The following is a 15,431-nucleotide window of genomic DNA, read 5'->3' as shown; positions in this document are numbered from 1 at the left end:
ACATTGCTAACTCAACGATTATTTTGTAAGGAGAATATGTTTATGATTTCAAGTACTCATAGAGTTTTAATGTTACTGACTGATATAAGATAGAGAAAATTCATTCATTGTGAATGTTAGGAGAAGAGAGAAGCCACATCTAAGTACCACACTTGATTTCGGATATTTTTATCATGATAAGTATGATTAGAACTTTATCGAAAAAATCGTGTGCTACTGTAGTATCTATTTCAATGCCACAAGAAACATGACACATAGTTAAAATTTCAAAACAGAAACCTATTCAATGTTCTCTTCAAGTGAACAAACTCATATTTTCAAGTCTTAACTATGGACAAACCTAATGGACTTTAGTTTTGCTTAAGCTTTTTTTTTTTTGCTTATCAGTTCAGCTGCAGCCTATTCCTATAGTAGTCAACGGGATATTTTTATATCCAAACTACCAACACACTACTGAGATCAAGCCTAGAAGTAGTTCCAAGAAACCCCGACCTGGAAATTGGTTGACCTTGAAGACCTGGCATGTGGTGATTAGAATAAAGTAATCGTAGAACTTCATCGACGGCCCGCAGGACTTCAAGGTTATTGAAAAGCAAGGAAAGCACGGAACTTGACCAGGCTTATCTCATGTGTGCATTACAAAAATTTATTTTCTAAATATTGGATTTACCTATATTAAAATAATCACGTGTTAAAAAATAGTTACTTCCTCCATTTCAATGTATAAGTCGCACACAAATGCTAAAATTGAACTTTGGCCATAGTTTAGACTAACCAAATATGGGTTATATGTAAAAAAAATAGCATCGAATTTGTATTTTGAAGAAGTTTAGTTATAATTTTTATGTCAGAAAAATATATATTGTTGATATAATTTATGATCAAAGTTAGATTTCAGATTATGTGTGTGACTTATTCATTAGATTGGAGGGGTTATTACATATTATTTATTTAGATACATTAAAAGTGAGCATCTTCCCTGCCCTCCCAGGCCATCAAGGTTTCTGGTCGTCAGATGTCTATTCCAGGTCGTTGCTGGCCATCGCGTGACTATCTAATCCCGTCGCTGGGTGTCGTAGCGAGGCTATTCCGGTGGAAAAATCGGTGGCTTCTGGTTGATTGGGCCAGGCAGCCCACCTAGCGGTTGGGGAAAGAACAACCCAGGGAAAAATAGCTAGCTGGTGTGCGACGTCGCTTCAGTTCAGGTCAAACATCGATCGAAGGGGCAGCGATCCCTCCCTTCATTCTCCCTCGCGACCGCCGATGAATCTTCGCGCCTCCAAGATGCTGACCACCCGTCGTTGTCTTATATTTCTTCAATTGTAGAAGAGAGGGTCCACTCTCAGACCGGTGAGGCGCGACGCCATTGCCGCATCCAACAGCTCCATGGCCCCGATCTTCACCGATGCGGGGGCGGCGCTCGGAGAGGCCATCAGATTGGTGTTGGAGCAGTGGCGCTTCAGATTGGTGTTGGAGCAGTGGCGCTTCAGATGGCGGTGGGGCGGCCGCGACTCCCATGTCTTTACAAGGACTATTCGGCAAGGGAAACTGGGACGTGCCAACTTCCCCATGGAGTCCGCTGGTACAGATCATTCCCTTCCCTTTATCTTGGATATAATCAGTGTTCACTACTGGTTTGGATTTGTCCTTTCCGAGTGCCTAGGATTAGTATTCCACAACAATCAGGAAGTCACCCAGTTGATAGGAGATCTGAGCACAAGGTCATGGACGTGTGTTCTTTATAAGAAAATTATTATGTCCAATTACTACAGTAGATCTGACAATATATGAATATGAGGATGATCTTTTTCATTGAAGAGATTATAATATATAAGAGGATATGATGTTCGTAAAAAAGAGAGGATATGTTTTTGGTATTCTTCTCAGTGGTTATAGAATTGCACTGCTACTATCAATAGATCAATTGGTTCAGTTTTCCCTATAAATTCGACAGAGTAAGGTGAAGGCATTGAATTTAGTTCTCTACTTTTCGTCAACTGATTTTTATCTTTATGTTAGAATCTCACATGCTTACTTATGAGTGACTTTCTCCTCCGCACAAGATTCTGAACGATCCACTCCTGTGCAAGTCCTCACATTCAGGTTATTTTTTTACTCATCATCTGATCATCATGATGGCACATGTTGCACATCATGAATTAGTTAGACAGAGAAGATACCTTTATTTTTTGACTGCCTCTTGAATGTTTCTAATATTGCTTGCAGAGAATATTTCTAATATTGCTTGCAGAGAATTGTAAAATTTGTGTCTACATGTCACTAATTCATCTCATTTGTCGGTTTGTTCAAGGACACTTATAACATGTGTTACTTTTTTATTTCTCCAACAGTAATTTGCAAAAGAAACAATGTTATCTTGGTAGGTCATGTCTCCCATTTGTTCTTTTTAGGTCTTAAGCAAACTAATTTAGAAATTTTAATATTGTAAATAGGAATGCTTAGGATGATTTAAATCTCATTATAAATCCATATCTTCTTCCAGCATGTGAGTATACATAGCGGCCACAATTGCATGTTAAATTTTCACCAATTCAAATGATCTAGCTTCCAATACAAGAAGAGATATACTTGTTCCCGTGTGTTGTTGAGATGCTAAGAAACCACCCACGGAGAGGGTTGTTATCATTTCTATGCTCAAACATCGAGTCACTAGAGGTAATAGGTTTGGTTTTCAAATAAAATTTATATACCTACACCATAAATCTGTTGTCGGAAGTATGTCGACGCACATGTATCTTGTGTTTACTGAATTCTCACCATAACTGTTGAACTGCAATTCTTTGCCCAAGTAGGTAATATCTCTCCACCATTAACATATGGAAAGGTATCATACTTTATCATCACAGGCACGTATACATGTAGGCATATACATTGAGTCTCAAAACAGCGAATTCCCACTAATAAATCTGCTTCCCTACGTATCATGTAGTTGTGGAAAATAAGCTCATGTGTGACATAAAGCTGCCAAAGATCTAAGGCATGAGAAATTTCTGTTTTGAGTTAGGCATTTGATTTTTGACCCATTGAAAATTGTATCACGGATAATGTAGTCAAGTTTGTTAATGGAGTAAATAATAATATTGAAAAGTGATGTTTTTTCCTGGATTCATTTGTCTATTCTATCTTCAATTGAAGGGGAAGTTCTCTATATAGCATTACAATTTTGAATTTTGGCATCGCAAGGCTACGCTATGGAATTAATAGACCTGTTAATTTAATTTAACATGACGAGTATTTGTATTTCACTCCATATAATGGTATCAATCTTTAATACTAAAGCGCAAAAATGGACGGGCGCCGCAACGCACGCCATCAATGATCTAGTTGATCTTCATTATTCATCTCGTCACACATCACCATGTTCTCTCTTCTCACTTGGCAAAGGTTTGATATCCAAAACAATAAGGTACATGTCATGGGCGTGCCCTCGCGTTGTCCACGTCTGATTAACTACGCGACAAAAGGAAAGAGAAAATAACAGAGAAAGAAATTGGCAGGGAAAGAAAGAGAGAGCTCCCCAGATGTCGCCGTCCCCTGTGCCCACATTCTCCTCTTCCTCCCACAGCCCTTCCTCTCTCTACCAGGTGCATCCCCTTTCCTCTCGTCCTCACACTCCCAGCTAGGGTTGCCGCCGTCGCCCCCCATCCATGAATCCGATTCCGCGGAGGTGGCCGGCAGGGGCCTAAGGTCGATGGCGCCGAGGAGGAGGCAGAGCGGCAGGAGCGGGTTGGCCATGGAGATGGCCGTCAGGGGCGTCGTCCTCAGCAGAGAAGGGGAGGGGAATGCTAGATGAAGAGAGGAGGGAGAGGGAGAAGGCGAGCCCATGGAGAAGTGCCACCGGGAGCTGATCTGGCCGTCGGCGGCAAGAAGGCGACGCCCCCTGAGGGAGTCCTGGATTAGGGGGTCCTCGGACAGCCGGACTATATACTTTGGCCGGACTGTTGGAATATGAAGATACAAGATTGAAGACTTCATCCCGTGTCCGGATGGGACTCTCCTTTGCGTGGAAGGCAAGCTTGGCGATTCGGATATGTAGAAATCCTCTCTTGTAACCGACTCTGTGTAACCCTAGCTTCCTCTGGTGTCTATATAAACCGGAGGGTTTAGTCCGTAGGACAACAACAATCATACCATAGGCTAGCTTCTAGTGTTTAGCCTCTTCGATCTCATGGTAGATCAACTCTTGTAATACTCATATCATCAAGATCAATCAAGTAGGAAGTAGGGTATTACCTCCATCGAGAGGGCCCGAAGCTGGGTAAACATTGTGTCCCCCGCCTCCTGTTACCATCCTCCTTAGACGCACAGTTCAGGACCCCCTACCCCAGATCCGCCGGTTCTGACACCGACATTGGTGCTTTCATTGAGAGTTCCACTATGTCGTCATCATAAGGCTTGATGGCTTCTTCGATCATCGGCAACGATGCGATCCAGGGTGAGGTTTTCCTCCCCGGACAGATCTTCGTATTCGGCGGCTTCGTACTGCGGGCCAACTCGCTCGGTCATCTGGAGTAGATCGAGAGCTATGCCTCTGGCCATCAGGTCAGGTTTGGAAGCTTGAATTATACCGCCGACATCCGCGGAGACTTGATCTTCGACGGATTCGAACCTACTTCAGGTACGCCGCACAGTCACGAGGAGCATGATTTAGCTCTGCCATCGGATAGTGTTCGGGAGATCACACCTGTAACTACTCCGGCCCTCAATCTGGAATAGATCACAATGTCCGAGGACGGGTGGATGGACCCCGCCACGGAGGCCGCACACTCAGTGGCGATAGAGCCGAATACTGACTTCACCTCCGATGAGACTTGTGTTGTCGGACACTCGGATTCGTCCCCGGCCACAGACTTCAAACTGCTCGCATCCGTGCCCATCCAATCTAATTGGGCACCGATCATGGAGTTTACCTCCGCGGATATCTTTCAGCACTCGCCCCTAGGCGACGTGCTAAACTCATTACGGTCTCTCTCCTTGTCAGGAGACCCTTGGCCGAATTATGTTTGGCTCAAGTGGGAAGCGGACGGCGAAGAAATTCGTTCCCTACCCACCACCCACTTGGTAGCCACTGTCGACGACCTAAACAGCATGCTCGACTTCGACTCCGAAGACATCGACGGTATGGACGATGATGCGGGAGACGAACAGGAACCACCGCCCATAGGGCGCTGGACTGCCACCTCATCGTATGATATATACATGGTGAACACCCTCAAAGAAAGCGATGGCAACAAGGCAACGGAGGATAATCCCCCCGAGAAGCAATCCAAGAACCGGCGTCATCGGCGCCACTCTAAACCCCGCCATAGCAAAAACAACGATACTGGCACAGGAGACAATAACGCCGCAAGTAGTGCTGAAGACGAAGACAATCCCCTCCAGCCAGGCTTTGAGTAGGAGGATGGGCAAGCCAGCCCCAAGGAACAGGCAGCAGACGGAGAATCAGAGGATGGCAATTACATGCCTCTCTCCGAAGACGAGGTGAGCCTTAGCGATGAAGAATTTATCGTGCCTGAGGATCCCGTCGAACAGGAGCGCTTCAAGCGCCGGCTTATTGCCACAGCAAAAAGCCTAAAGAAAAAGCAACAACATCTTCAAGCTAAGAAAGATCTGCTAGCAGATAGATGGACTAAGGTCCTGGCAGCCGAGGAACACGAACTCGAGCGCCTAATCAAAAGTTTCCCAAAGCGCAGGTTGTTACCCCAGCTTGAAGAGGAAGCATTAAAGCCTGCGCTTCCAGCGTATGATGCGGCAGACCGGCAACCTCGTGGCCGAGACAAAGTGGCATATAAGCCCGAAGTCCAGCCCGCACCTCGTCGCCAGTCAAACAAGAACAACAAAGCCCGGGGTAACACGCAGGCCCTACGAGACGTATTGGAAGACAAAGCAGGACACAAAAGATCGATCTTCGGATCACGAGGGCGCGCCCCAACACATGACGACGACCGTCATGCCGGATATACCAAAAGCAAAACCGGTTGGGCCGAACACAACAGACAAGACTCGTACGAGCTGTGTCATGACATAGCCCGGCACAGAGGCACCGCACACCCCCTATGCTTCACTGATGAAGTAATGGATCATGAATTCCCAGAAGGGTTTAAACCCGTGAATATTGAATCATACGATGGTACTACTGACCCCGCGGTATGGATAGAAGATTTCTTCCTCCACATTCACATGGCCCACGGGGATGATCTACATGCCATCAAGTACCTCCCTTTAAAACTCAAAGGACCAGCTTGGCATTGGCTAAATAGCTTGCCAGCAAACTCCATCGGAAGTTGGGAGAGCCTGGCAGACGCATTCCTGGACAACTTCTAGGGCACTTATGTGCGACCACCGGATGCTGATGATTTAAGTCACATAACACAACAGCCCGGAGAGTCAGCCAGGAAATTTTGGACTCGGTTCCTAAACAAAAAGAACCAAATTGTGGACTGTCCGGATGCCGAAGCCCTAGCGGCCTTTAAACATAACATCCGTGACGAGTGGCTCGCCAGACATCTCGGCCAAGAGAAGCCAAAGTCCATGGCAGCCCTCACAACACTCATGGCCCGCTTCTACGCGGGCGAGGATAGCTGGTTGGCCCATAGCAACAACACAGCAAACAACCCTGGCACATCGGAGGCCAGAGACAGCAACAGCAAGCCACGTCGCAACATATACAAGCGTCGCAACAACGGCGATAACGCCGAAGGCACGACAGTCAATGCTGGATTCAGTGGCTCTAAATTCGGTCAGCGGAAAAAGCCATTCAAAAGAAACAATCCAGGCCCGTCCAGTTTGGACCGCCTACTCGACCGCTCGTGTCAAATTCATGGCACCCCCGATAAGCCAGCCAACCACACCAACAGAGAATGCTTGGTGTTCAAATAGGTCGGCAAGTTGAATGCCGAAAGCAAGGAAAATGGGTTGTATAGCGACGACGAGGAGGAGCCCCGGCCGCCGAACACAGGAGGACAGAAGAAATTTCCTCCCCAAGTGAAAACGGTGAACATGATATACGCAACCCATATCCCCAAGCGGGAACGGAAGTGTGCACTCAGGGACGTCTACGCGATGGAGCTAGTTGCCCCAAAATTCAACCCATGGTCTTCTTGTCCAATCACTTTTGATCACAGGGACCACCCCGCTAGTATCCGTCATGGCGGTTCTGTCGCATTGGTCCTTGATCCTATCATTGACGGATTCCACCTCACTCGAATCCTTATGGACGGTGGCAGCAGCCTGAGCCTGCTTTATCAGGATACGGTGCACAAAATGGGTATAGACACCTTGAGGATCAAACCCACAAAAACCACCTTCAAAGGTGTCATACCAGGTGTAGAGGCCTGTTGCACAGGCTCAATCACACTGAAAGTGGTCTTCGGATCTCTGGATAACTTCCGAAGCGAAGAGTTAATCTTCGATATTGTCCCCTTCCGCAGTGGCTATCACGCACTACTTGGATGAATCGCATTCGCTAGATTCAATGCGGTACCGCATTATGCATACCTCAAGCTCAAAATGCCAGGACCTCGCGGGGTTATAATAGTTAACGGAAACACAGAACGCACGCTCCGCACGGAGGAGCACACTGTAGCCCTTACAGCAGAAATGCAAAGCAGCCTTTTGAGGCAAACCGCCGATTCGGCGACAAGGTCCACAGACACATTCAAGCGAGTCCGGAATAACCTGCAATAGAATCGCCAGGCGCGTTTAGAGCTTTCCTAGCAATTCGGCCTCCGTCCTAGTCCCAGTCAAGCGACGAAATTTACGCCGCGCGTACATAACTACGCACTAAAGATACCATGGGTATAGGCGGAGGCACGGCTATGGCGCGTCCCATAATGCGGTTCAATCGCCTCAGGACCAGTATATCTTTATCATTTTCTTCCTTTTAGGACCCTATTCTTTGGAGGCCCTCTCCGATAGCTAGATCATCGGACCCATCATGGGAGGGAAGCACCAAGGGAGCAAGAAGCTTTGACGTACAAGGGAATACCCAGGTGGTCTCTCATACCGATCGTTATACCTGTTTTACATACCCACACGCAGCTCGCCCTTGGATCGGACATGTCAGATAGTCCTATTTTTTCTTATTGTACTACTTATACACATACGCTTTGACGTGTCCTATAAATAACAATGCACATCGTCAGCTTATTATTACATTTCTTCATCTTCTTCTTTTTTCTTCCTTGTTTGTCTATTGACGACAAGTTGCTCACGTACATTCTGGTACGTCCAGTACGCCATGGGCTTCAGTGTACCCCATAACACGGCAAGAAAAGTACAAACACTTTCGACAGTGCGGCACCCCGAACTTATAGTATTATATGCATACGCTCTGAATCATCTCTTGGGTCAATAGTTGGGTTTTCCCGGCTCCCATGTTTTGGTGCCTTACGTTCCGCTATATCGGCTAAGGTAGCACTGGGAGAACTACTGCGATTGTGTCCTGGTTCTTCCAGACGAGCACCTCAGTAGAGAAAGCCAAAAACTAACTGTCATGATGCGGCGAGAGCTGGTCGCTGTTCGAGAGGTCCCAAATCCCTAAAGATTTTTTCCGCTTCAGGCGAGGAGTCGGCCTTGTCCGATTTAGGCGTTCATAGCGCCCCAAGTTCGGCCTTCCGAATACTAGGGGCTTCACCAAAATTTAAAATTGTAGACTTCTATGGCTAAGTGAGAGCGATAAAGCCTTATAGTCCGATTGCCTAGTTCGTTGTGCTGAACACCACCTTCGAAGGACCCAAAACTGGGATAAAGAGTGATCAGATTTATCCCGAACACCTCAGTACTAGCTACATGGGGGCAGAAGCCGACGACTGGCCAACTCTTAGATTTTATAAACGACCGCACAGAAGGTAATATTTTAAATCAACAAGCGTTATATAGCGCAGACGAACTCATTTTCATATTACAGGATCACATGAGTACATTCATTCAAATATTACATCCTTAGAACATTCCTCCACCACAAGGCGAGCACCCTTCAGGACACTGTCATAATAATTTTCAGGGCGGCGATGCTCCTTGCCCTCCGGCGGCACCTCCGTCACCAGCTTCTCGGCGTCCATCTTCGCCCAGTGCACTTTCGCTCGGGCAAAAGCCCTGTGCGCACCCTCAATGCAGACGGACCGCTTTATGACTTCAAGCCGTGGGCAGGCATTCACAAGCCGCCTCACGAGGCCGAAGTAGCTGCCAGGCAGGGGCTCGCCAGGCCACATCCGGACTATGAGGCCCTTCATGGCCTGTTCGGCCGCCTTGTGGAGCTCGACCAATTGCTTCAACTGGTCGCTCAAGGGCATCGGATGTTCGGTCCCAGTATACTGAGACCAGAACAACTTCTCCGTCGATCTCCCTTCCTCGGACCGGTAAAATTCCGCGGCATCGAACACACTGCGGGGAAGATCTGCGAACGCTCCTGGAGAGCTCTGAACTCGGGTAAGTAAAAGGAAAGTTTCCTTCACATGCTTGCTTTGCATAATGAATTCCTTACCCGCCGCTATCTTCTGGACCGCCTGAAGCTCCTGGAGGGCCTTGTGGGCTTCGGCCTTGGCACTTTTTGCGTTCTCAAGGGCCTTCACAAGCTCAGACCCTTGCATCTTAGAGTCACACTCCAAGGAATCGTATTTTTTGATGAAATCCTGGAGCTCTTGCTGCACCTCGCCGACTCGAGCTTGTTGCTTCTCGCGCTCGGTGCGCTCCTTGGCCGCTTTGTCTTCGGCCTCGGACAACGCCTCCTTCAGGGCCGCCACTTCGGTCGTGGCCCCTAGCAAAATTCATGATGATCCTGTGACTTAACAACCACATTCCTTTTTATTCCTTATCAATATACGGACGGGTATTACTTACCTTTGTTCTCTTCGAGCTGCCTCTTGGTAAGGCCGAGCTCTTTCTCGGACCGCTCAAGGTCCCGCTTCAATGCGGAGACCTCCATAGTGCGAGCGGCAGCGGCCAGCAGCGAAGCCTGCTTATTCACATAAGACACATTCTGATTAGACTCCTGTGATTATTATTTGATCCTCTGTTCGGCCTTTCTTTGCGAACGCCAAACAGAGCATCAGGGGGTACTGTCTATGCTATAGCATTTTCTTATAAATTGATTACTTACCTCAAAGCCTGTTAAGAGGCTGGCACAGGCTTCAGTCAGTCCGCTTTTAGCGGACTGAACCTTCTCTACCACCGCACTCATGACAGTGCGACGCTCTTCGTCAATGGAAGCGCCACGAAGCGCTTCCAGCAAGTTGTCCGGTGCCTCTAGATGGATAGAGGCCATCGGCACAGATGGCTCACCCCCCTTTGTCAGGGGTCACCCGACAGAGTCCGGAACCACGGGAGGTTCCGGCGCAGTATTCGGCCGGGGGCCGGACTTGCTGCCCCGTCCTTAGGGCCCACGGGAGCCTTGCCTCCCATGTGCCCGGCGTCTGGGAGGTCGCCTTGGGGCGCCCCCAGAACTACCTTCCCTTGGCTTGGTGCCCTTCGGGACAACACCTCGGCATCGTCCGTAGGGCGGGGGGAGGAGGCGGTCGGGAGCGAATCACTGTTCATCTCCGACAGGCCCAGAGACCCATCCGAAGAGGATACGTCGAGACGATCCTTGGGTGGGCTGCATGATCATGTTCGGCATGATAAGAAACAATAAAACGAAATATACCAAAACTGTTATGGTATCCGGATACTTACGACTTCGCCAGGGGCTTGTCCCTGGGCAACCACTCCTCATCATTGAACGCGGCCGTGGTGGAACGGTCCGGAAGGAGGGTTCTTCCCTTCTTGGACCCTTCGGCCTCCTCGGATGGGTCGTCCTTCCTTTTCTTATCCCCCCGGCTGGATGGGGAGAATTTTCCTCTTCCTCCTCCTCGTCTTCGTGGGAGGAGGGCGTCTCGGTGTTATCGGATGACGATTCTGATACAACCTTGCGCCGGAGACCTTTCCTGGTCCCCGCGGCCTTCTTCTTGGCCTTCTTCTCCGGCGCCTCGTAGGGCGCCGGAACCAGCATCTCCATCAGGAGAGTACTTGCTGGATCCTCAGGCAGCGGGGCCGGACAGTCGATCCGCTCCGCTGTCGCGACCCATTCCTGTCAAAAATGTGGAGGCTCAGATCCCTCACATAATTATACTAGGGAAAGAAACACCTTATGAGATATAAGGAGCTTATCAGATTAGCAGGGCGCTTTGCACTGAGTCCGCGGTCCTCGGTAAGGGGAAGAGGTACCTCGGCATACTTGAACAGCACCCTCCAGATGTCCTGGTGTGTCATGTCGAAGAGCTCTCGCAGCGTCTGGTGCTTTGCTGAGTCGAACTCCCACATATTGAATGCCCATCTTTGACACGGGAGGATCCGGCGGAAGAGCATGACCTGGACCACGTTGACAAGCTTAATTTTCTTGCTTATCATATTTTAATGCAGTTCTGGAGTCCGGTCAGCTCCACCGATGAACCCCAAGATAAGCCCTTCTCTTTCCAGGAGGTGAGCCGCATGGGGATGCCGGATCAGAATTCCGGGGGCGTCGCCCAGTTGATGTCGTGCGGCTCAGTGATGTAGAACCACCCCCGATTGCCACCCCTTTACGGTATCCACATAGGAGCCTTCAAGCTAGGTGACGTTGGGCATTTTTTCCACCATGGCGCCTCCGCACTCCGCTTGCTGGCCGACCACCACCTTCGGTTTAACATTGAAGGTCTTCGGCCACAGGCCGAAGTGGGGCTTGATGCGGAGGAAGGCCTCGCACACGAGGATAAACGCCGAGATGTTGAGGATGAAATTGGGGGCCAGATCATGGAAGTCCAGCCCGTAGTAGAACATGATCCCGCGAACGAATGGGTGGAGGGGAAATCCCAGCCCGCGGAAGAAATGGGTAAGGAATACAACCCTTTCGTGGGGCTCGGGGGTAGGAACGATCTGCCCCGCGCCTAGGAGCCGGTGTGCAATATCTGCGGCCAGGTATCCGGCTTCCCGAAGCTTCGTGATATTCTCCTCCGTGACGGAGGAGGCCATCCACTTGCCTCCCGCTCCGGCCATGTTCGGAGTGTTTTTGCGAAGAAAGATGCGAACTCGGGCGCTGGAGCTCGAGTGCGCGAGAATGGATGGGCAGGAGGAAGAAGGTGTGGGTAAAAAAGAGGAGTCCTTATCCCTTTATAAGGGCGGTATTAACTGCGTGCCTCCCCACTTGCCTGGTAAAACTAGCTTATTCCCCACGCGTCGTGATTGATGGCGCGGTTGGGTTACCCACACCCGTATTGATGAGAATCTCGTAATAAGGGGACACGATCTCTGCTTTGGCAAGACGTGCCAAGAAAACCGCCTCGCAATATGTGCAGTAGCTGGTTAAGAAAAACCCTTCGAATAATAACCGGAGCCATGGCGTGGTGTCACGTTATGAAAAGTTGTCAGCAGATTAGATTTGTGGAAACAATATACTCTCTACGGTGGTATGTGGAATTTGTTTTGCAGAGCCGGACACTATCCTTGTGTTCAAAATATTCTATGGAGTATTCGGGGGAGGAACCCGCCTTGCAATGCCGAAGACAATCTGCGTGCCGGACTCGTCGTCATTGAAGCCTGGTTCAGGGGCTACTGAGGGAGTCCTGGATTAGGGGGTCCTCGGACAGCCGGACTGTTGGACTATGAAGATCCAAGATTGAAGACTTCGTCCCGTCTCCGGATGGGACTCTCCTTTGCGTGGAAGGCAAGCTTGGCGATTCAGATATCTAGATCTCCTACCTTATAACCGACTATGTGTAACCCTAGCTCCCTCCGGTGTCTATATAAACCAGAGGGTTTAGTCCGTAGTACAACAACAATCATACCATAGGCTAGCTTCTAGGGTTTAGCCTCTTCGATCTCGTGGTAGATCAACTCTTGTAATACTCATATCATCAAGATCAATCAAGCAGGAAGTAGGGTATTACCTCCATCGAGAGGGCCCGAACCTGGGTAAACATTGTGTCCCCCACCTCCTGCTACCATCCGCCTTAGACGCACAGTTCGGGACCCCCTACCCGAGATCCACCGATTTTGACACCAACACCCTCCCCCCTCACATTAGGTTTGGCCGAGGTGAGAAGATTCGAGCTCAGCACGCGGGGGCCATGGAGGAGGTGCACGGCGAGGAGATTCTCGTCACTCGATGGTGAGGACATCGACACCGGTGCCGGGGGTGCACAACCGCCACCAAGGTTCGTGATGTGTCGGTCGATGACGTGACTCACTTGGCCCCTCTCTTCCGAACCCCAAGCCCTAACGCTGGTACTGACCCTATTAGTGTCCAGCTGCACGAGCTCGACGAGATGAGGTGCTGTCTCAAGGAGATGGAGGAGGAGACCGCTGCTGTTGGGGATATTACTATTAAGTATAAACCGGCCATGAGGGGTCGGGTTATGTTCACAAGGAGTTAGTCATGTTTGAAGCCCATGAAGATGAAAGGGATGGCGCTTTACGGAGGAGATATAACACGAAGACCCAGGGCCCAAAGGCAATTAGGGCCCGTAGATGTAAACCGCCATATTATATATAACTCATATTGTAAGATAGGGAAAGGTAGAAACCGAGTCGGACACGTTTATGATCCGGCCTCGGGATTCTGTAAACCGCCGGGCGTCGACCTGTGTATATAAAAGGACGACCCGGTGGCGGTTTAGGGACAACAGACAATAACTCGAGAACCAGGCAAAGCGGATTCGCTCCCTGGTCATCGAAACCCTAGAAATTCCATCACAACTGGACGTAGGCTTTTACCTTCATCGTAAGGGGCCGAACCAGTATAATTCCTCGCGTCCCTTGTCCGCTTTAACCCTTCAAGCTAACCCGTTGCGATGGCTCCACGACTAAGTCCTTTCACGAGGACATCTGCCGTGACAAAACCATGACAGTTGGCACCCACCATGGGGCTATCGCATGATGGTTTCGAGTTCTTGAAGGGCAGCTTCGAAGGACTCAAGGGATACGCTGTGGGCCGGATGACTAAGAGTCGTCGTGGCAAGCTCTACATTGACGATGCAGGATGGAGCCCCGAGGCCGGCTCAATTGAGTACGGGTACCGGGTCCCCTTTGGCAGAATTCACGTCTTCATCAGCAAGATCGGCGAACCGGGCCCTGAGCCGGACATCTGCACCGACATCATCGAGACGGCTCAGCGTGCAAGATCTGCCCAGGTTCAGCCCGCCGTAAAGCGCCCTTCATAGGTGTCATCCATGGAGCGGAATATGAGGATAGATCGGCATCTGGCGGCGAAACCATTGTCTACTCTGATGACGAGTCTTCAACTGGAGAGACCGAGTCACTTTATCAGCTGCAGGATGGCCGGGTTAGTGGTGGTTCCGATGGCGACAGTATTCCGGACCCCCTTGATCCGCCGAGTCGGGTCGCGGTCTTCATGGCCAGTACACAATCAGCGCAACACTCTTCCACCGCAGCAGCAATGATCTCTGGTTCAGTAGCGGCAACACCAGCTGGGGCAGGAGGATCGGCACCACCGCCGGCTCAAGTTTTGTCCGATTTATTTGACACAATGGCAACATTGCTGACGGCCGTGGTTAACCTGGCAGATCAGGATGGGCATAACGCGGAAGTTGCAAAGGTGAAGGAACTTATAACTCAGGCTAAAGCGGACCTGGCGGCAGAGAACACCAGGATGGCTACAGAGTGGGCCGAGTTAGAGGCTCGGGCTTACCGGCTTATGCTGGATCAGAGTGCATCAGATGATGTCATGAGGAGAAGATACCGGTCGCACCTTCTGCCGGTTTTTGAGGCAAGAAATCTCTTTAACACGCCAGGAGCAGGCACCAGCAACCAGCCAGTGGTAAACTGGGTGGAAGCGCCTGGGACCGGAGCACTGGTTCAGCCACGCGCGATGGATCTGCCCCCTCAGCCTCGTCAGAACGATGTCCCATCACGACACGTCTCAACGCCTCCGGATCATTACTCTAACCCATTGGATAACATCGTTGCTGCCGCTTCACGATTGGCGGCTCTCCTGATTGATGGCGAGTCCCCAGTAGCAGTTGAAACATGACGGGCTAGGGAGCTCCTTCAGACGGCCTTGACTCAGCAGCAGGCTTATTCATATAGTCGTGAAAGGATTCATTCTACTCCTCGCCCGAGCCGGAGCTACATCAGGCATATCGATGAACTGGCCGTATCAAGCAGTGCACGGAATTGTAATCCGCCCCGTGGCCTGATATGTCTCCGTCGTATCTATAATTTTGTATTGTTCCATGCCAATATTATTCAACTTTCATATACTTTTGGCAACTTTTTATACTATTTTTGGGACTAACATACTGATCCGGTGCCCAGTGTCAGTTCCTGTTTGCTACATGTTTTTTGTTTTGCAGAATATCCATATCAAATGGAGTCCAAACGGAATAAAAACTGACGGAGATTTTTTTAGAATATATATGATTTTTGGGAAGAAAAATCCA

The sequence above is a fragment of the Triticum urartu genome, chromosome 6, assembly GCF_003073215.2.
Source record: "Triticum urartu cultivar G1812 chromosome 6, Tu2.1, whole genome shotgun sequence".
NCBI lineage: Eukaryota > Viridiplantae > Streptophyta > Magnoliopsida > Poales > Poaceae > Triticum > Triticum urartu.
Note: the sequence above shows the minus strand (reverse complement) of the source record.